This window comes from Bubalus bubalis, chromosome 4 (genome assembly GCF_019923935.1).
Source record: "Bubalus bubalis isolate 160015118507 breed Murrah chromosome 4, NDDB_SH_1, whole genome shotgun sequence".
Lineage (NCBI taxonomy): Eukaryota > Metazoa > Chordata > Mammalia > Artiodactyla > Bovidae > Bubalus > Bubalus bubalis.
The window spans coordinates 94114320-94137941 of NC_059160.1; the positions used below are offsets into that span (position 1 = coordinate 94114320).

General features: G+C 42.5%; 1 pseudogene; it reads right to left on the reverse strand.

The window, feature by feature from the left end:
- Nucleotides 1–2167: 2167 nt before the first annotated feature.
- LOC123465717 lies at nucleotides 2168–21324 on the reverse strand (annotated as a pseudogene).
- Between the last annotated feature and the right edge of the window lie 2298 nt (nucleotides 21325–23622).

Below are 23622 nucleotides of genomic sequence, written 5' to 3' on the forward strand. Positions count from 1 at the left end.
CCTTTTATCTGAGTAACTAGAAGAATTAGGTCAATTACCAACTGTCTGCATGATTTTGGAGGTGATGAAACAGATGTGGAGACCTCCAAAGTTCTGAAGGCCTAAGACTCAGTGATTTCAGAACAGGAATTAGCTGGAGGAAGCCAGAAGGACTTGAACTCATTTTTCATATCTCTCTTACCATGGCTGCATGCCTTTCTGGTTTCTCAAAAAAAACTTTTTTTTTTTTTTTGCTTTTCTAATTCAGAGATAGAAAACCTTGAGGAAAATGAAGATGAAGTTTATTCACCTAGATGTGCACATGGAATTTTGTGATCAATTCTGATATGATTTTCATATCTAGATGATTAATCAAGGTGAATTTTCATATAGACGTTGGGTAAAGTCTTTATTCCTGATTTGTGGATTATCCACTTGGCGGGTTTTTGCAGACTCCATACTTGCACTGCCTTGGGTTTGGCAGAAACAGTGTGTCAGGAAGAACATCAGGGGGACTTCCCTGGTGGCCCAGTGATTGAGAGTCAGCCTTGCAGTGCTGGAAACATGGGTTTGATAATCCCTGGTCAGGTTACTAGGGCTTCCCTGGTAGCTCAGCTGGTAAATAATCTGCTTGGAATGCAGGAGACCTGGGTTCCATCCCTGGGTTGGGAAGATCCCCTGGAGAAGGGAACGGCTACCCGCTCCAGTATTCTGGCCTGGAGAATTCCATGGACTGTATAGTCCGTGGGGTTGCAAAGAGTTGGACATGACTGAACAACTTTCAGGGAAACTAATATCTCACATACGGCGGAGCAATTAGGCCCCACAACTGGAGAATCCATGCACTGCAACGAAGATTCCCGCATGCCACGACTAAGACCCAAGGCAGCCAAATAAATGAATTTTAAAAGAAAAGGAAAGACCATGAGGGGTAGACACAGATGGTATGTTTGCAAGTGTTTGTATGTGAGCAACTTTATGTAGGTAAAGTAATATGCATATATTTCACTCACTTTTTTTGGTAATGTTAATTACATTTTGAGCTTATATATTTATTTGGGAGTCTGTTTAATAGTGGCCTCTACCCCTAGATGGTAAGCTTCATGCAAGACTTATATTTATTTCATGCACCCTTTCACACTCAACATTTGTCACAGGACTGAGCACATAGTAGCCAGTCAACAAATGAAAGAATTCCGTGTGCCTCTGCTCTTATCTACTGGTTTGGATAATGAGAAGTGCCTTTCCAGGGGCTGGGAGGAATCTGTACTATGGCAAGTGGAGGAATCAGAGATGAGCCACAGACTGAGATCAGATCTCTCCAGGTGAGGCTGGCAGCCCGAGGACAGATCCCTTGTTGACATCCTCTGCCCATCACTGGCTGCATCTTGTGGTAATACCTAGGGCACAGGCCAGGGAGTGATCCAGGGCTATCAGAATAGACATCTTATTCCAGCTGCAATTGTTCCAGATTAGCAGGGTTCCCAGCCCACTGACCTGCTGGGCACTGGGGGTGGGGAGGGGGGGGGTCGGTGGCATGAGTCAGAGAGGAATGTGGGGCTGGTTGTTTGGGAGTTTCGCTCTGTGAGGAGAAGCCGGTTCCCCATGCTTGTCAGTTCTCTAATGGCATCCCCAGGGCAGAGCCTAGAAACAATCAGTTGAAGAAGACAGACTGAGCAGCCACACTCCTCTGAATCCCCCAGGATGTTGACAGGAGAAGAATTTAAATGGATATTAATGGGCAGAGGACAATCCATAGACCATGAAAGTATCATCAAGTGTTTCAATGGAAAGAATGCTTGAGAGCTCATCTTATCTATACTTCTGCCTTCATCCCAGATAAATAAAAATCTTTTTCCCTTGAAGATTTTTTTGGCCTATAACACGGAGGCCTTACCAGGGCAGTGGGAGCTTGGTGTAAATTTTCCCAGGTCCCATTTCCTCATCGCCCTGTTGGGACTACATGAATGCACCAGACAGATCCTCACATCTACTCCCCACCTCTTCACACGGCGTGCTGCGATGGGCCATGGCTGCAGGTGTGGAGAGGCCCTGGTTCTTGGGTCTTATTGGAGAGGGGACCTATGAATCTTGTAAATGTGATGACATCGGCAATGACAGACTTCAGCCGCCTGCTAGTCTGTAATTGAAGCCAAGAATTCAGCACACGCTCGGACACACCCAGCCTTCACGGCGGGTTCCCAGAAGCGGGTTCCTGCACAGCCACCAGGCTAGGAGGACCCTCACTGAACCAACGCTCCCTGACAAGCTCCAGGGCCTCAGAGCTGCCTCCTATATCCCCAAACCAAGCGATAATCTTATCCCTCTTTCTGTTTCCATTCCCAATGGTGCCTAAATTGTTGCAAGTTATTCCCTGTTGTTAAATCCCCGGTAAATGAGATTCAATCTCCTGATAGCATCATGGGGTGTTCTTTCACTTTGATTTAGCTGAAAATTTTTTTGTTATAATCAGAGCCTAAAATTGATCAAGCCAGAAAGCATCTACACTGCTTTGAAGCCCCAGGCAAATAGGTTGGGGATTTTTCCTGCTGTTCTCCACCTCTCTCCATAATGAGATGCTTTGTTCCAGTGAATGAATCGGCCTTGATCCAGACTTTCAGACTCTATGACAGGACATTTCTACCCTCCCTCTGCCTCTAGGCAGGACTGAATTTAACTCATCCCACACTGAAGGCTGTCTCCTCTAGACCTTGTTTCAAGATTTCCTCAGTTTTCAGCATCTTCTGGTTGAACGTGCACAGCTCTTTGCCTTTGCTGTCTAATTTCAATTTCCTTTGGCAATTCTAACCCATACTTGTCACTGTGAAAAGGGAGATCCAGGGAATTCCCTGGCAGTCCAGTGGCTAGGAGCTGGCACTTCCACTGCTGGGGGCCTGGGTTCCATTCCTGGTTGGGGAATTAAGATCCCGTAAGATCGCCTGGCGTACCCTGCCCACCCCCGCTCCCGCACCCAAAAAGGGAGATCCAGGTGTCTTCAGCTGAAAGTTCTCAATTCTTTTATAAAGCTTCTCAAATGTTAGTTTAGTTTCATGTCTGTCTTCCTTGTACCAGAAGAGGAAGAGGAACATTATTTGAATGTTGCCCCATTTCCTGAGCACTGTCGACCTGAGCCGGTGGTCCACATTTCTGTCACTTTGTCGTGTGGCCCACCCCAATATATCTTATCCTTTCTTTGGACTGAGGCCTCAGATGGAGTTTTCTCTGTCTGGGATGCCTTTCCATGTCTCATCATTCCTGCCTTTCCGTGACTTTAAGGCCCTGTTCCATTTTCTCTCCCTCTCCCTGTCAATTGCCTTTCCTAAGCACATCTGTGCTCCCAGTCCTTCTGATTCCCTCTCTCAGCAACGTGAGGAACTTCATTCAGCTGGCCTCAAGATCTGTGCTTGTCTTTACTGTCTTTAATACGAAGACAATATTGTCTTTCAGTTTATTGTCTTTAATATGAAGTCCAGATGAAACAAGTCCTGAGGAGCAGACAGGGGACCAGTAGCGGAGTATTACAGGGGTGTAGAATAACACAGAAGTCAAGAACCGACCCCGGGCTTCTCGTGTGGGTCTGTAACTCTGGGCAACTCATAACCTCTCTGGCCTTTCAGTCAACTGTTTGGACAGGGAAGTGTTGCATTAGGTCATCTCTGAAACCACTTTAAATATTATGAATTTGTGTTTTCCTTTCTTTCTTGGTCTCCTCCAAAATTATTGACAGAACTCTACAAGCAGGGAAATCAGAGAATAAAAGAAACATAAATTCAGAGACATGATTGGAACTCACAGAGGAAGAACCATGTAAGGACCAAGGAGAAGATGGCCACCTGCAAGCCAAGGACAGAGGCCACAAAAGAAGTTAAACCTGCCAACACCTTGATCTTGGACTTCTAGCCTCCAGAACTAAGAAATGAGTTTCTATTTTAGCCAGAAAAAAAAAAAAAAAAAGGAGCAAGAGAGATACCTAACTAGTAGGGGTTTGAAAATGCCATTTTAGTGTGTTAGTAATGCTGGTGGTAATGATTGGGAATTTGTAGCAAGGACCAGGGAGGGCAATCTTGTATACAGAAATACCTGTGATATGTTTTAGAGGGTAGGGAAGTGGCTATGGCCTAAGTCTTACATCCTTTGTACAGTGACCCTGTATCCTAGAAATATGCTTATTCTACCTCAGGAAGATGGGCCCACCTCCACTGGAGTCACTAAAAAAGACTACATGTAGTTCTTACTCATTTCTTTCTTAGAAACCCCCAAGTCCTATGTGAGTAAATAAAGAAGACTAGTTCTTATCTGGAGCTAAAAAAAAATCTTCATTTTCTAAATGGAACTCAAATTTCTTCTATGTTATATTGGCTGTTATGCTTCATAACAATCCCTGTAAAATAAAAGGGCATAAAACCCAGTCATTTATAAGGTTATGTGGCTGTGTGTGTGTGTAATCCACGTGATTACTACTGTTGACTAGAAGAGGCCCAGAAAATGTCACACTGACCATGTCACTTACCCTAAGCAGAGACAGACCGACATTAGTTTAAATAACTGGACCACTTAGATATTTTTAAAGGGGATCCCTGAAGACCTAAAGGAGTTGGGGGGAGATGAATATTTATGAAATACCTACTCTATGCTGGGTATTATTAAAAACTCTTTATATACCATTTTGGCCTAAATATAAGGTGAAGTTGTATCCTCCCAAAATAAGTTCCCAGAAAAGAAGGTGGTTTATATATGAATCCTCATAAAATAAAGTCTCATATTGTAGAATATGTTTTTAATTTCTTGAATTTGAGAAATTATGTTCTTGTTTTGGGAAGACACATCTGCCAGAAAAAACAACCAACAACACTCCCTCCCCCCCAGATAAAAATAGAATCAATGCTACTTTGAATTGCTTATAGAGGCTATTGAATGAAATCTGTTAAAACAAACAAAACAAAACAAAAACCACTTCAGTTTCTGGAAACATGACAGGCTAGGTTATTTGAATCAAATTTCCTGCTGAAAACAACTAAAAATGCTAGATGAAATATTTAAAACATCTTAAAAGTGTCAAAAAGCTGACAAGATAGTAAGGAAATATCAGGCCAAATTTAATGAAAGGTGAAAATTCAAAGTGGTAAGTGGAATAAAGAGGCAAGTTTTGACCAGAAGGTATTTGCTGATAAAGGCAAACTCAACTCTGGTCTCAGAAGTTAAAACTCAGGATTGGCTAACGCGGGGAGTCTGATAGGAAACCTTTCCTATAACATACTGAAGAATCAAAGGGTTACATCCTTAGGGTAAGGGTGAAACAGAAGTACACCTAATTTTTCTTCTACCTCCTGAAGGACTGCAAGAAAGTGTCCCTGGTGCTGAACACAGCAGGGGGGAAATTCTGAGCAAGCCAGATTTGTAGCCAAATTTACATTACCTAGGTAATCAAAGAAAACCTCAAACCTTGAATTTTACAATAATGCCAAACAAGTATTTCCCTAGGCATCTGGCAAAGGTAAAACGCAAATCCTCCCTCGGTGAAAACACGTTAATCCTAACCTTCAAAACTGTCCACAAGTTATTCTTCAAAGGCAATGAATAAGCAAGCACAAGGGAGGGAAGGCACCATAAAAGAGAATCAGCAATAACCAGACAACAGAAACAGATTCATGACGACTTCAGACGCTGAAATTCTCAGGAATACAAGACAAGTCAGAAAACAGTTACAGGGAAAATATGAAAAGTGACCTAGTGGACTTGAAACAGAATTAAGTACAGTAAGTACCCTACATACAAATGAGTTTTGTTCTGAGAGTGCATTCGAAAGTCCAATTTTTTCATAAGTCCAACAAAGTTAGCCTAGGTATTCAACTAACACAATTGGCTATATAATACTGTGCGTAATAGGTTTATAATACTTTTCACACAAATAATACATAAGAAACAAACACAAAAAATAAAGAAAACTTTTTATTTATTTTTATTTTTGGTTGCACTGGGTCTTCGTTGCTCCACACAGGCTTTCTCTGGTTGCTGCAGGTGGAGCCCACTCTTCGTTGCAGTGCTCCGGCTTTTCATTGCAGTAACTTCTCTAGTTGTGAAGCATGGGCTCTGGATGCAACGGCTTCAGTAGTTGTGGTGTGTGAGCTCCATAGTTGTGGCTCACAGGTTTAGTTGCTCTGTGGTGTGTGGAATCTTCCTGGGCTAGAGATCAAACTCATGTGTCCTGCATTGGCAGGCAGATTCTTATCCACTGTACCACCAGTTCAGTTCAGTCACTCAGTCTTGTCCGACTCTTTGCGACCCCATGAATCGCAGCACGCCAGGCCTCCTTGTCCATCACCATCTCCCGGAGTTCACTCGGACTCACGTCCATTGAGTCAGTCATGCCATCCAGCCATCTCATCCTCTGTCATGCCCTTTTCCTCCTGCCCCCAATCCCTCCCAGCATCAGAGTCTTTTCCAATGAGTCAACTCTTCCCATGAGGTGGCCAAAGTATTGGAGTTTCAGCTTTAGCATCATTCCTTCCAAAGAACACCCAGGACTGATCTCCTTCAGAATGGACTGGTTGGATCTCCTTGCAGTCCAAGGGACTCTCAAGAGCCTTCTCCAACACCATAGTTCAAAAGCATCAATTCTTCGGCGCTCAGCTTTCTTCACAGTCCAACTCTCACATCCATACTTGACCACTGGAAAAACCATAGCTTTGATTAGACAGACTTTTTTTGGCAAAGTAATGTCTCTGCTTTTGAATACGCTATCTAGGTTGGTCATAACCTTTCTTTCAAGGAGTAAGCGTCTTTTAATTTCATGGCTGCAATCACCATCTGCACTAATTTTGGAGCCCCCCAAAATAAATACTGTTTCCACTGTTTCCGCATCTATTTCCCATGAAGTGATGGGACCAGATGCCACAGTCTTAGTTTTCTGAATGTTGAGCTTTAAGCCAACTTTTTCACTCTCCTCTTTCACTTTCATCAAGAGGCTTTTTAGTTCCTCTTCACTTTCTGCCATAAGGGTGGTGTCATCTGTATATCTGAGGTTATTGATATTTCTCCCGGCAATCTTGATTCCAGCTTGTGCTTCTTCCAGCCTAGCGTTTCTGTATTCTGCATAGAAGTTAAATAAGCAGGGTGATAATATACAGCCTTGACATACTCCTTTTCCTATTTGGAACCAGTCTGTTGTTCCATGTCCAGTTCTAACTGTTGCTTCCTGACCTGCATATAGGTCTCTCAAGAGGCAGGTCAGGTGGTCTGGTATTCCCATCTCTTTCAGAATTTTCCACAGTTTATTGTGATCCACACACTCAAAGGCTTTGGCATAGTCAATAAAGCAGAAATAGATGTTTTTCTGGAACTCTCTTGCTTTTTCCATGATCCAGCGGATGTTGGCAATTTGATCTCTGGTTCCTCTGCCTTTTCTAAAATCAGCTTGAACATCTGGAAGTTCACGGTTCATGTATTGCTGAAGCCTGGCTTGGAGAATTTTGAGCATTACTTTACTAGCATGGGAGATGAGTGCAATTGTGCAGTAGTTTGAGCATTCTTTGGCATTGCCTTTCTTTGGGATTGGAATGAAAACTGCCCTTTTCCAGTCCTGTGGCCACTGCTGAGTTTTCCAAATTTGCTGGCATATTGAGTGCAGCACTTTCACAGCATCATCTTTCAGGATTTGAAATAGCTCAACTGGAATTCCATCACCTCCACTAGCTTTGTTCGTAGTGATACTTTCTAAGGCCCACTTAACTTCACACTCCAAGATGTTTGGCTCTAGGTGAGTGATCACACCATCATGGTTATCTGGGTCATGAAGATCTTTTTTGTATAGTTCTTCTGTGTATTCTTGCCACCGCTTCTTAATATCTTCTGCTTCTGTTAGGTCCATACCATTTCTGTCCTTTATTGTGCCCATCCTTGCATGAAATGTTCCCTTGGTATCTCTAATTTTCTTGAAGAGATCTCTAGTCTTTCCTGTTCTATTGTTTTTCTTTATTTCTTTGCATTGTTCACTTAGGAAGGCTTTCTTATATCTCCTTGCTATTCTTTGGAACCCTGCATTCAGATGGGTATATCTTTCCTTTTGTCCCCTGCCTTTCACTTTTCTTCTTTTCTGAGCTATTTGTAAGGCCTCCTCAGACAACCATTTTGCCTTTTTGCATTTCTTTTTCTTGGGGATGGTTTTGATCACCGCCTCCTGTACAATGTCTCGAACCTCCATCCATAGTTCTTCAGGCACTCTATCAGATCAGCTAGCATCGAATGAACAGACCAGAAGAGTCTGACTTGAGGAGGGAGAGGAAGTGCGAGATGCTTGACCTGAAGGATCATCAGCAATAGGAGACAGAGGGGAAGCTGCAATTTTACTCATATCTGACATTGACGGAACACATTCTCATCTTTGAAAATTCGTGAAGGTTCACATATACAGGACTTAGTGTAGAATGAAACTAACAGCAGATTGGATCATCCAATTGAAGAGAGAACTGGCAAACTGAGAGATAAGTCAGAAAAAGTCCAGAATGCAGCACAGAGAGACAGAGACAAAAATATGAAAATATAGAAGAGAGTTGAGTGATATGGAAGATAGAGTGAGAAGACCTGCCATATATTAATTAAAGTCCCAAAACAAAAGGAGAGAAACAGTAGAGCAGAGGCAATATTTGAAGAGTTAATCACCCTACAGAATTTTCTAAAACTGTTTAGTCGCTAAGAAGCCCAATGAGTTCCAAGCAAGTTAAATAAAGAAACTCCATACTTAACTAGTGTCAGTGAAACTACAGAATATGAAAAATGAGAGTAAAAGAAAATAAGAAGCCAGGTAAGAGGACTGCTTACAAGGAAAGAGCTGATTTGGAACATATTTTCCCATTGTAAACACCTAGAAAATGCACCTGAAAAGATATTCTCAAATACTGAGCCCAGAAGTGATGCAGGACTATGATACCTGAGAGAGGAAAACAAACAAGGTGAACCCTATCATCACCCTGGATTCCAGCCTGGAGGCAATTTGGAAACAGTAGCAGCAGAGACAGTAGGCATCAAGCAGAGTATGGGGGTCACGCCAAGTTGAGGTAGGAACTGGAGTTCAGGGAAGCTGAGACAGCTAGAATTGGTGGGTAAGAAGACTTTAGAGGAGGAGTTATGTAGAGAAAGAGCTCCAGAAGTCTGCCTACAACTTCCTGGAATTTTTTGGATTAATACTAATCTGTGCCTGGGTAGGGTAAAACTCCATGATGCTGAGCAAAGAACAACAGCAGATAAGTGTAAGTTGGACAGTTCTTAGAATTTACACAGGACTGGGAAACATTCAGATTCCATTCACTTAGACATCATTGAACACCTGGAGTAATCAGTGGAAATTCCAGAAGGAATTTCCTTAGTACCAAGGCTAAACTAACCCCGATTTATCCCTAACAGTCCATGTATGTTCCACAAGGACTTGAACACCAATTGTTCACAGCAGCCTTATTCATAATAGAGCTAAAACTGTAAACAACTCAAAAGTCCATCATCTGGTAAATGGATCACAAGTTGTGGGATACACACAATGAGATACTTCTCAGCAACAAGAAGGAATAAACTCTCAACACATGCAACTTCAGAATACTGGGAAGTGTACATTCACATCTGAGTTTCCTTACATTATTCAACTAGAGTTGTTACGTTTTTTTTCTTTATTTTCAGGAGTCTCTTGCAAAGTCTAGATATATGCTACTCAGAGTGTGGCTCATGACCACAGTATTGGCATTACCCAGACCTTGGAAGAAATGGAGAATGTCAGCCCTGCGTTGGACCTACTGAATCAAGACCCACATTTTAACAAGATCCCCAGGTGTTCTTTTATGTATTAAAATGTGCCCCCTTGACCCATTACTTCATGATTTAGTAAATATGATTATAGTAAATCATATCCTTCTTGACTTAAAATTTTTCATTGTATCCTTACCCAGCCAAATTTTATCTTTGTAAATAAAGATCACTATTGGCGACAGTCAGTCCTGCATCTCTTCCCTGGGCCATCCTTGACTTCATTTTGTCTTAGGGAGGAGAATCTAGGAGTGGATTCTTATCCTGTGTGTGGCCACACCATTGTTTTATACAAAATCACATCTGAATGGTGTTCTGTAAGCATTCTAGTAGTCTTGTGCTTCTAGTGCCAAAGAGCAGAGTTCTGCCCTCTGATGACAGGGATATAAAAGTACAAATGCACATACACACTACTGATGCAATATATAAAATAGTGGCTCAGCAGTAAAGAATCTGCTTGCAATGCAGGAGACGCAGGTCAGGAAGATCCCCTAGAGGAGGAAGTGGCAACCCACTCCAGTGTTCTTGCCTGGAGAATCCCATGGATGGAGGAGTCGGGCAGGCTACAGTCCATAGGATTGCAAAGAGTCAGATACGACCGAGAACAAAAGCACAAAATGAGAACATGTATACAGCACAGGGAACTCCACTTAATGTACTGTGGTGACCTGAACGAAAAGGAAATCCAAAAGGGAGGGGATATATGGATGCGTATAGTCGATCCATTTTGCTGTACAGTAAGAAACTAATACAATGTTATAAAGCAAGTACATCTCAATAAAAATTAATTTTAAAAAGTATAAACTTACTTTTCTAAAAAACAGAAGTAGAGTTACAGATGTACAAACGAAACTAAGAGGTAAGGGGGAAGAGATCAATTGAGAGGTTGGGATTGATATATACACACTGCTATATATAGAATAGATAACTAATAAGGATCTACCGTATAGCACAGGGAACTCTACTCAATACTCTGTAATGGCCTATATGGGAAAAGAACCTTAAAAAGAGTGGATATATGTACATGTATAATTGATTCACTTTGTTGTACACCTGAAACTAACGTAACACTGTAAATCAGCATGTACACACTGCTATATTCACAAATGGATACTCAACAAGGACCTACTGTATCGCACATGGAACTCTACCCAAGGTTATGTGCCAGCCTGGATGGGAGGGGGACTGTGGGGAGAGTGGATACATGTATATGTATGGCTGAGTCCCTTTGCTATTCACCTGAAACTATCACAAATTCTTAAGGCGATACCCCCATACAAAATAAAAAGTTTAAAATTTGGAAAAAACTATACTCCAATAAAAATTATTTTAAAAAAGAATAAACCAAATGATTAACAAGAAAGTCATGGAGTCAGTCTCTGACTTTGGGGATTTCCCAGTTTAAGGTCTAGTTTGGGAAAGTGCTCTCTCTCTCTCTCTCACACACACACACACACACGCACACACACACACACACACACAGAGCAATAAAAGACTTAAGAACACTTAATAAGGTAATGTTTCAAAAGAGGCAAAGCAGATAATGACACTATATTTGTAACTGCTAAGCAGTCACAGAGCAACAGAGCTGTCACTACTGGGATGAGTTAACAAGGGAAGTCTTCCTGCAAATAGGAAGTTTTATGTGGAGTTTAGGCAAACCAGAGTTTAAGTCATTACTGTGCAGTTTATTAGCCATATAATCGTGGGCAAAATGCCTAATCATTCCAAGTACCAGTTAACTCTTTTGTAAAATGTGGATAATTATACTACTTGCCTTAAAAGTTCTTTTAAAAATGTTGACTGAAGATGACATATGCAAAATCTTCAGCACAATGCCTGGCACATAGTAAGCATTAAGAAATCTTAGTTATCATTATTTTTATGAGGAGAGGAATTTATATTACTGGAGAAGAGCATTTTTGGCATGAAGTCCTAAGGTTTTGCATGAGTGTGTCAGATACGAAAGAGAGGAGGCAGGGGACTTGAACCAGAGAAGAGATTCCATTTAGAAAGCCATTAGATGGAGGGAGAGGGCTGAAGCAGCACAAGGGGTGAATTAAGCCCCAACTGAAGAGATTTTATTTGATGTGATGAACAATAGTAGCTACTGCATAACAAGGAGACCCTATTAAAATAATTTTTATGGATTTTTTATTTCTTGCCAGTAACTGATTAATTGAAAGGAGGGAATATTACTCAGCCATAAAAAAAGAATGAAATAATGCCATTTGCAACAATGTGGATGGACCTGGAGATAATCAACTAAGTGAAGTCAGTCAGAGAAAAACAGATATCATATGATATTGCTTCTACATGGAATACAAAAAAAATAATACAGATGAACTTACCTACAAAACAGAAATAGACTCACAGACATAGAAGACAAAGAGGATAGAGGGAGGAGGGATAAATTAGGAGTTTGGGATTAAAATATATATACTACTGTATATAAAGCAGATAATCAACAAGGACCCACTGTATAGCACAGGGTTCAGTATCTTGTAATAACCTATAATGGAGAAGGGTCTGGAAAAGAAATATATATGTATAGCTGAATTACTTTGCTGTATACCTGAAACTAATACAACATTGTAATTCAACTATGTTTCAATACAAATTTAAAAAATAAAGAAGGGAAAGACTAGACACAAGAAAACGTGAAAGATGGCTAGGAGTCTGTTGAGATAGTCCAGACAACCAATTTGGTTCTAGACCAGGTTTAGGACTATAAACATGATAAAGGAGTATGCCAGATTCAGCCTCTGGCAGGGGTGTTTGTTGTTGCTGGGAGTTCGGGGAGTTCAGTCCCAGTGAACAAGGTCCCTCATATAACTTGCAGACACGCCCAAACTGGCCCACCTTACACCCGTGCTCTATGTCTTTTGTCCCCTACCCTGGGGCTTCCCTGCTGCTATTGATGCTTAAGAGGCTTGTGCACAGCGTACACACACACACACACACACACACACACACACTCACATACATGAGATAGTTAACACCTCAAGGGACAAAAATTTAATAATGTGAGCTAGCAGTTAAACATATTCCTTCTTTCCCCTAGATAGACTGGGGATACAGTTGCTTCACATGGCTCATTTGAAGACAACTTACCATGTGAAGCAACAACTTTTCAAGAAGCAATGGTAAGCTATATAATACAATCCTTTTATTTAACATTTACTTTTTAAATGTATTGATTGGCTGTATCAGGCCTCAGTTGTGGCACGCAGAATCTTTAGTTGCAGCATGTGGGATCTAGTTCCCTGACCAGAGATTGAACCCGCGCCCTCTGCATTGGGAATACAGAGTTCCAAGCCACTGGACCACCCAGGAAGTCCCAGCACAATCCTTTTGATTTGCTCCTTCTTTCTGCTTTGCTTTCCCCATCCTTCACTCTTGCTTTCCTGGAATCGTACTCCTCAATAAAATGTTATCACAGAAACTTCTACCTCAGGCTCTGATTTCTAGAGCCAAGAAATCAAAAGAGAAGAGCAGAATCTGAGAGAGAAAAAGGTGGAAGAATGTGAGTGGTTTGGTAATGGTTTGTATAAGGCAAAGATTAGGGAGAATTTAAAAATTAGCTCCACATTTCCACAAACTGGAGGGAGTACTCTTCCTAGCAGTGAGGAAATGGGGGGAAGAGTTAACTCTACTGCTTCATATGTGGGAGCATAAGGGGTCTCTACCACAAATAGATGGCTCCAAAGTCTCTGGTCTCAGGTCAGATCGTCTCCCTGTGACTTCTTAGCACTATTTGATACGTGTACATTTGCTATGGGGGTGGGACAAGCTGGGCTTGTCTCCCGATCCATTTTTATGATATAAAGTAATAGACTAAAATAATAGTAATGCAGTCATGGTGACAGACTTAGGAAATCATCTACCCTAACTTCAGTTTAATATAGTTTGACAACTTAAAAACCTAGTGAATAGATACAACCAGGACTATTTCAAAAAAGGGAAAAAAAGAGAGCAGACTGAAATAGCAAAGCTATATTGGTCTAAACTGGTCTATACTGGGTCCAAAGAAACATGCTGCCCCCAATAAATTAGCAAGTTGTGAGGGAGGAGGTTTCTCTTGAAGAGCCTTCAAATATTTTTTCCCCAGCCCATTAATCAACAACAAATATTAGCCCCAATTGTGAGTGGACCCCATCTGAGGTTCTCGGCAGGTGGATACTAAAGAAATGTTAGACATCATATATCATCTGAGGATATGAAATATGGTAGGAGGTTAAGGCTACATGAGTATAAAATAAAACAGAATACACAGAGTAGGCAAGGCTAGAACAGACTGATGTATCCAGCCACTGTCCACTCCCAAGTAGCTCATATTTTTCAAAATTCAAATTGGCCACCTAATGGGAAGAGCCAACTCATTAGAAAAGACTCTGATATTGGGAAAGATTGAGGGCAGAAGGGAGTGACAGAGGATGAGATGGTTGGATGGCATCACCAACTCAAAGGGCATGAATTTGAGCAAACTCCGAGAGATAGTGAAGGACCAGGAAGCCTGACATGCTGCAGTCCATGGGGTCACAAATAGTCAGACACCACTTAGCAACTAAACGATGGCAACAACAATTTATTTATTTATTTATTTGGGTGCACCAGGCCTTAGCTGCGCCATGTGGAATCTAGTTCCCTCACTATGGATCAGTCCCAGGCCCTCTGCCTTGGAAGCACAGTCTTAGCCACTGGAACACCAGGGAAGTCCCCCAAGCAGCTCATATTTAATGTGCTCAAAAGTAGAACTCATCTACTTTCTCTAAACTGCTCTATCTTTTGTAGACCCCCCTTCAGTTGGGGGCATCCAGTTGCCTCTACCAGAAGCCTGGTCACCTTTATTGACTCCTTCCTCTTCTTATCCCTCTCCACCATTGTTTAAATTACCAAATCCTTTCCTTTTAAACTCTTCTCAAACCTACCTCTAGAGCAGCAGACTTTTTGACAAAAGTCTAGGCTAACAGTCTTTCAGTTTAGAGATCACCATGAAGAGTCCTTTCAGACTCACAGTCCTTTTCTAGGTCAGTGACTACCTTGATTTTCAAACCTAACAAAACCAGAAGCTGATCTTCACCCATCCATCTACAGGAAATTAACATAGGCTTTTAAAGATTTTCCAGTAGTCATATACGGATGTGCAAGTTGGACCATAAAGAAGACGAGCATCGAAGAATTGATGCTTTCGAATTGTGGTCTCGGAGAAGACTCTTGAGAGTCCCTTGGACTGCAAGGAAATCCAACCAGTCCATCCTAAAGGAAATCAACCTTGAATATTCACTGGAAGGACTGATGCTGAAGCTGAAGCTCCAGTACTTTGGCCTCCTACTGCAAACACCCAGCTCATTGGAAAAGATCCTGATGCTGGGAAAGATTGAAGGCAAAAGAAGGGGGTGGCAAAGGATGAGATGGTTAGATAGCATCACTGACTCAATGGACATGAACCTGAGCAAACCCCAGGAGACAGTGAAGGACAGGGAAGCCTGGTGTACTACCGTCCATGGACACGACTTAGCGACTGAACAACTTAAAGATAGCTGTGTATGTCAAACCACATGGCAGATGGAAAAGATGGTTGAGGGGCCCAAAGGTCCTGCCTGATGTCCATACAGCTGCATTTTATTGGACATTTTTAGGCTTTCCAAGACTCAGTGCTGCATATGCTGGTCTTAGGATAGTCAGCTGCCAGGCTGTGGGGAGCAGAAAACTGGAGGGATGAGCTTGATACTCAAGTAAAGTAGTTTGACACCTAAATTACCGAGATAATTGCCTCTTTGCTGTCTAGGGCTACCTGACCCCCTTACTCCTGGAGCCACAGGAAATCTGAAAGTCATAATTGTCTGTGAGAAACCGAGTGGGGCGTCTGACAGGGGTGTCTGCCAGCATAGGAAATGAAAACAGACTGTTCAAAGTAGCAAATGAGTAATGTGCTCAATGTGGCAGGAAGGAAAACAGCCGCGATGGGAGTGAGCCAGGGGGGCTCTGATGATTTTCTCACCCTGCCTGTTTTCTGAATGTGGCTTGATTCATTTGCAAGTAACTCTATTTAACATACCCTTATCCCAGGCCTGCCAATAATTAGATCTCCATCCTGCAGGAAGCACTCCCTAGTTCTCCTCATCCAATATTGGCTTCTTGTTTATTCTGTTTACATAGCACCAGGGGACTCGATCTGTGTTGTATTTATTTGCACTATTTATACGTTGCTTTGTAAGTGTTTTTGAGCCATTTTCTATATGTGGGCTGTGTTTCCTTAAGTGAATTTATGAAGAAAGTCTTCTCAGTAGCTGTTTTCCCTTTTTTTAATTTGCATTTTACAATGCTATCATATGATATTGTCTCATAAAAATCTCCATGTAACTTCTTAATCCTTATCCACACATTGCCCTTTTCTTGCTGTTGACCACAAGTATGAAATCAATGGGCTTCCCCGGGTAGCTCAGTTGCTAAAGAATTCACCTGCAGTGCAGGAGACCCCAGTTTGATTCCTGGGTCAGGAAGTTCCCCTGAAGAAGGAATAGGCTACCCACTGCAGTAGTCTTGGGCTTCCCTGGTGGCTCAGATGGTAAAGAATCCACCTGCAATGTGGGAGACCTGGAGTTGATCCCTGGGTCAGGAAGACCCCCTGGAGGAGGGCATGGCAACCCACTCCAGTATTCTTGCCTGGAGCATACCCATGGACAGCAGAGCCTGGTGGGCTTACATTCCACGGGGTTGAAAAGAGTTGGACACCACTGAGCAACTAAGCACAGAACATGAAATCCATGCTACACGTGCAGTCAGGATACAGTACCTGTGTCATTAGGTTTTTGCTTTATGGATTATCTGCTTTAGGACAACATCTCTAAGAAATCTTTGTACCTACAAGCCTGGATTCCTTGTGCATGCTCTGTGTCATTGCCCCTGTGCACAATAAGCCCCACCTCTTCCTGTTCCCACGAACATCAGGGGCTTTGCCCTATTCTGCTTGGAAATCCCTGTCCCCTTCTGCACTGAGCAAGTGAGAAAGAACTCAGGCTTCAAAACCTAGCTCCTCCACCATCCCGTCTGCTCCCAGAGCACTTTATACAAACCTTTACTTAGGCCTATAGGCTTCCCTGGTGGCTCAGCAGTAAATAATCCACCTGTACTGCAGGAGATGTAGGAGACATGGATTCGATCCCTGGGTGGGGAAGATCCGCTGGAGGAGGGCATGGCAACCCACTCCAGTGTTCTTGCCTGGAGAATTCCATGGACAGAGGAACCCAAGGGGCTACAGTCCATAGGGTTGCACAGAGTCAGACATGACTGAAGCGATTTAACATCACTAAGGCCCATGCCTGAAAAAGGAAATGGCAACCCACTCCAGTATTCTTGCCTGGAGAATCCTGGGGACAGAGGAGCCTGGTGGGCTGCCATCTATGGGGTCGCACAGAGTCGGGCACGACTGAAGCCACTTAGCAGCAGCAGCAGCAAGGCCCATGCCCATTTTATTGTCTTCACCAAAATACACACCTCAAGATCACAGCTTGCTCATCATTATAATCACCCCACCACATACTGAATCCTCCACACAGTAGATCCTCATAAAATGTTAGAGAACAAATACTCAGGAATAACTTCTCCCATAGAATGTTAACAGCTCTCTGTTTTACGTCCCCGTCCACCTGAGGAGACTGCTTGGATGAATTCTTCCAGCTTCGTTCTTCATATGCTTCCTCTTCCTCAAGTATCAGTGTCCAGCAGGTCCCTAGTCTTTCTTTGCCATCATCCCAGTTCCTCTATTAATTGGCCAAGCCAGAATGGGCCTGGGAGTTCAAATAAATCACTTATTCATTTATAAGTGCTTCCCTGGTGGCTCAGATGGTAAAGCTTCTGCCTGCAATGAGGGAGACTTGGGTTCAATCCCTGAGTCGGGAAGATCCCCTGGAGAAGGAAATGGCAACCCACTCCAGTACTCTTGCCTGGAAAATTCCATGGACTGAGGAGCCTGGTAGGCTACAGTCCATGGGGTTGCAAAGAATTGGACATGACTGAGCAACTCCACTTTCTTTCATTTATAAGACATTTATTTCAATATTTGGGCTTCCCAGGTGGTGCTAGTGGTAAAAAAAAAAACAAAACAAAAACCTGCCTGTCAAAGAAGGAGACGTAAGAGATGCGGGTTCGATCCCTGGGTCAGGAAGATCCCCTGGAGGAGGCCATGGCAACCTGCTCTAGCATTCTTGCCTGGAGAATTCCATGGACAGAGGAGCCTGGCGGGCTACCATCCGTGGGGTCACAGAGTCAGACACGACTGAAGTGACTTAGCAAGCACACAGGCATTCGATATTTATCTCACGTCTACCTTGTGCCAAGCACTCTTTGTTCTAGGTGCTGAGGATACATCAGATAAAATGGTCAAACACATTTTATAAAAGTTTATAAAATGATAAGATGGTCAAAATTCCTGCCCTCATAATGTTTATATTTTAATGGTTTAGTCTGAAGACTGCACTGAGAAACAGATTGAGAATAGAAAAGTGAGCTTTTTGCCCAAATTGTCTGACAAATTCAGTTCAGCCATATATATATGGCTTCGTTTTTCCACTTTAATTTGATAATTGAGCTCTATCTGCATGTGACTTTCTGTGATCATATTTCTCTGCCACAAACACCAACATACATAATACACACGCCTGTCTGTAGCACCTATGCCATGCTAGACATTGGCACCTGTAGACACCACTACGCTTCAGCAGTAACCCAGTGTATGCACTCACTAGTCATACATTCACCCAAATAGCAAGCCTCCCCACTTTCAGATTATGCCACCTTCCCCTCCGCTAACACATATCCGCTCAGACACGTTGTCTAATGTGTGTACCTGCAAAGGTGCACGAATGTATCTGCAGACCTCAGCTTCCCCTCCAGGCTCCTTCCTTCTCCCCTAGCAAGGTGAGGGATGTGGAAACACGGTCCCTTTTTGTCAGGAGCAGAAGTGCTTTGGAAACTATCATGGATGTATATTGGACCAATTTTCGAAATGAGCTGGGCAAGCCCTGGGTGGAAGCATCTTCTCTTAATCATCAGTCTCCTTGCCCTCTTCTCCTGGACAAAGCAGGACCCGGAGGCTACTTTGAGGCTGAAAACTATTTAAAGTGGCGCATTAGCCTACAGGGAAAAATGAGGAATTTCTATTGGAGAAGGTTACAAAAAAGAAAGAACGGATTAGGGAAACGATGGTCCTTCTGTCAAGGCGCTGCAGTCCTGGTTTAGAGGTTCTCTGTGATTCTCCCTGCCCTTCACACATGGCTCCAAATCTTAAATTGGTAGACTTCAATGTGTTCATGCTCCTGTCTCCACGCAGAACCCTGACCAGTAATAAGATGCAATGTGTCTTGTGTGAGGGGAACTAACACTCAAAGACCATCCTCGATAGGCCAGGCCTTGCATATATTTTATTTCATTAAAACCTTAAAACGGTCCAAATGGGAGATCATACTTACCTCCATTTTGTGAACAAGAAAAGCAAGGTTCAAAGATATTAAATAATAGTGGTATTGGGATTTGAACTCAGTCCTGACTGACTTACGAGCTTTCTTATTCTCTTTCTTCTCCTGTGCTAGAACTGATTTGAAGTCAGGGAAGTTTGAGCTTTTAAGATTATTTTGGCTTTTTTTTTTTAGCAGTGTAAGGGTGTTGTTCTGAGCCAGGGGCAAGAGTTATAGCCTATATTTGTGAAACAAAAACACTGACCTGTGATAACAGACAGTGCACATGTGCTCAGCCACGTCTGACTCTTTGCGACCCCCTGGACTATAGTCCACCAGACTCTTCTGCCTATGGAATTTTCCAGGAAAAAATACTGGAGTGGGTTGCCATTTCCTACTCCCGCAGATCTTCCTGAGCCAGGGATTGAACCTGCTTCTTGTGCATCTCCTGCATCGGCAGGAGAATTCTTTACCACTGCGATATATTGATAGAACAGTAATGATAAAATACTTTCACAGAGCTTCTAATGATAACATATATCTTTGTGTGTTTACAGTATCTAAATATTTCCCATCTATTGGACCGCTTTGATAGTCACACTAAGCCTCTAAAGGATGCAGTCCGTACTCATTTTATAGTTAAGAAAACTGAGGCGGGGGCAAAGAAAAGTGTCAATATTTACTGAGGAAATGATTTTTCTCTCTCTGTCCCACGCGCGCGCGCACACACACACACACACACTACCTACTAGGAGCCTCTTGTGGGACTATGCATTTTCTCCCATGCCATCTCTGTGAAATAATATGATTTTGCCCATCTTACAGATGAGGAAATATTTGAGCTCTGCAATGAAACATTGCATTTAGCACTATTTTCCAACAAGTTCAACTAACTGGCATCTAAGTCATCCTGATGGGTGAGCATCAGAAAGCCTGCCCTAAACACTACCAAGACGGGGGTTGCTTCACTCAGGAAATGTTTCCTCTGTCTAACTCAATCCTTGCTTCTATAGTTTCATTCTACTTCCTTGTGGTTTTTATTTCCCCAGAAAGAATGAAGAACGGCTGCCTGTGGCTCCACAAACAATAACTATTCAGAGATTTGAAGCCCATTATGGTGTAGAAGACGGTGCTCTCCCAGTGCCCATCTTTTCATGTTAGGGTGGACTTAACTCTGAGTGTTCCTCAGTAGAGGCTCAAAGCTGTATGTAAGCAAGATCACTCTGTTTCATTCTCTGGACCCTGAAGATGTATTTCATGGGCCAAATAGCCTGGCAAGAAGCTACTGGCCTGCCCACCAGTGGGTGTGGGTCTGAACCAACTGGGAGAACAGAAGGCTGGTGACTTAATTTTCATCACACCTCCCTGTCTTTTACCCTCTTACCTTCTTTCCCAGACTAGAGGTCCTTTCCTTGCTTCTCTGGACAGATCTAGGTCCACTGCTTTTCACCACCCTTTTCAGATGCCTTTTGCAAAACATACATAGAGACATATGCATGGCATCTTGTGTATATCCGTTCACATTTCTCTCTCTCTCTTTTTTTAACTTTATTTTCTTATGGCATTTATTCCCAGAAGTTTTTGTTTCTTTGGTTTCTTCTGGGGTATCTTTTTCTTCTGTGCAACCCCGTCTTCTGGTTTAGGAACAGTGTGTTATTTTTCAGTAACAACCATCTCAGTGTGGCAGGGAGAGCTCATGAATGGGTTGATCCGACCATGAGTGCCATATCTTGGGAGTTTGTTTATCTGAATTTGCTCAATAACCAGAGAATCTACATCTAAGTCCTTAAGTTCGGCATTACTCTCTGCATTCTGAGCACGTGCAGTAAAAATTCAACACTCTTTTTGGGCCACTGACCCTGCATCTGGCCCCACTGTTTGACCTGGGCCCACCTCCCAACTCCACTATCGTAATGACAGAGTGGCACTCACAGCTCTGTAAAGGGACATCCTTCAGGTACTTGGTGGCTTTTCAGATACACATACCCTTAATGGCCTGGGCACTTCCATGAGTATTCTTAGAGTGAACACAAAGATATGAACCTCGTGATTTGCATGATTTTGTGGGGTTTCCTGAGTCAAGTGAATGGCGAACCATTTTTAGAGGTCATTTCAAGCCTCTTGCCAAAAAAGCTATCCCTTCATGTTAATCTTTAGTCCTGATCGTGATTTTTCTCTTTCATTTCTTTCCATCTTTTCAGCACTTATCTCTGCAGCTCAATAAAGTGCCTCCTGGTCTGTCTTTGTCTTTCTTTGCCTTGGCCTCTGTGTCATGAGTGCCATCCCATTTCCCCGATGGGACTGGACTCCATCTATAGGAAGAGGGTCTCCTGTCTCTGGATTTTCCTTCTGCTCCCTGAACACAAGGTGGTCACCTCAGAAGTCATTGATCCATACGTCATCTGTTAATCCTCCAAGTCAGTGAGATATTTCTTAAATTCCTATTTTTTAAAAAAAATATGTATTTATTTGGCTTTGCTGGATCTCAGTTGTGGTATGCAGGGTTTTTTAGTTGCAGCATGTGAGATCTTTAGTTGTGGCATGTAAACTCGGCATGTGGGATCTAGTTCCCTGACCAGGGATGGAACCCAGGCCCTGGCGTTAGGAGGACGGAGTCTTAGCCACTGGACTGCCAGGGAAGTCCCTCTTAAATTCCTATTTAAGATCTTGCTCTAATTCTGGATATGAATTCAGCATTTTTCAAGAACAAATGTTTCTTGCTTCTGATATTAGCTCAGAGTGACAGGGAAAGTGGGAGGAGAGAAAAGAAATATGGTGGTGTGGATGAACACAATTTCTTGGGCCAATTAACTGAGACAATTCACATGTTTACTATGTTTAAACTACTGGGTGATTAATTTAGGGAGCTTTATAGACAGTTTAATACTCTACCAGAATAAGGCATAAACCAGTTTATATAAAAGAAGAGAGAAACAACCCTGAGATATATCTACATCTGATGATGACTATGACAAATAAAAGCTAGGAACATTAAAGAAATTTCCATAAATCATGTAGTCCGGAATGTGGGTATTTGGGGTGGGAGGTGGGAGGGAGGTTCAAGAGGAACAGGGCATATGTATATTTATGGTTGATTCATGTTGATATATGGCAGAAACCAACAGACTATTATAAAACAATTATCCTCCAATTAAAAAGAAATAAATTAAAAAAAAAAGAATGTGAGTACAAAGAGTCAACTATTAAACATTGGCATGCCAACTATCTTTAGAGAAATTAAAAAACCTAACATGACTTTTCCTTTCCTGTCAACACGCATCTTGGCTGCCCTATTCCAGTCATTCCCAAATCAGCATTGCAAACTCTTTCAAATGGGATTGCTTACATAAATCATAATTGCTAAGATGTAACTCCTTGGGCAAACCAAATTTAAAAATTTGGGCAGAGTTTCCTGGCAGTCCAGTGGTTAGGACTCAGTGTTTTCACTGCCATGGGCCCAGGTTCAACCCACAACTAATATCCTGCAAGCTGCACAACACAGAGAAAAAAATTTTTTAATAATAAAAAATGTTCATTGTTCACTTCATTTTTATTAGGACAACTGATCAAGAGTTGCCTGAGATTAAACCAAGAATATTTACTGAGTACTTGGGATAGCTATGGTGATACGGCAGGGGTTATAATGTGAGGTCAGTTCAAGGCCACAAAAGAACCAAATCATATTACTTGAAAATGTGACTCTGGATCAGCCCCAAACCTTTAAGGCCTGAAAAGCCTGTTCTGCTCCACACGTTTTCCCTCAGTGTTTCTGACATTGCCTTGCCTATTCTCTTGTTTTATCACCTCAGCCTTTCTGGGACAGCTGCACCTATCTACTCACATAGAAAAAGCTCTCTCCCTTCTTCTTCCTTCTCTTTTGATCACGAGATGCACGTGTATAATGCTAAAAGTGCCTTTTGGTGTTGCCAACTGATTTCAGTGGATGGGGAGCAGTGCTTTGATTCAAGTAGCCCAGCATAGATGTATCATCAGCTAGCTCTCTGTCTGCCTTTCCCTCTTTTGTCTCTCTCAGTAATCTTTCATTTATTCAACAAATATCTTTTAGGTACTTACTGTGTGCCAAGAATTATATTTGTGGTTCAATAGTGACATGATATGGAGAAGGCAATGGCACCCCACTCCAGTACTCTTGCTTGGAAAATCCCATGGACGGAGGAGCCTATTAGGCTGCAATCCATGGGGTCGCTAAGAGTTGGACACGACTGAGTGACTTCCCTTTCACTTTTCACTTTCATGCATTGGAGAAGGAAATGGCAGCCCATTCCAGTGTTCTTGCCTGGAGAATCCCAGGGACAGGGGAGCCTGGTGGGCTGCCATCTATGGGGTCGCACAGAGTCAGACACGACTGAAGTGACTTAGCATAGCATAGCATAGT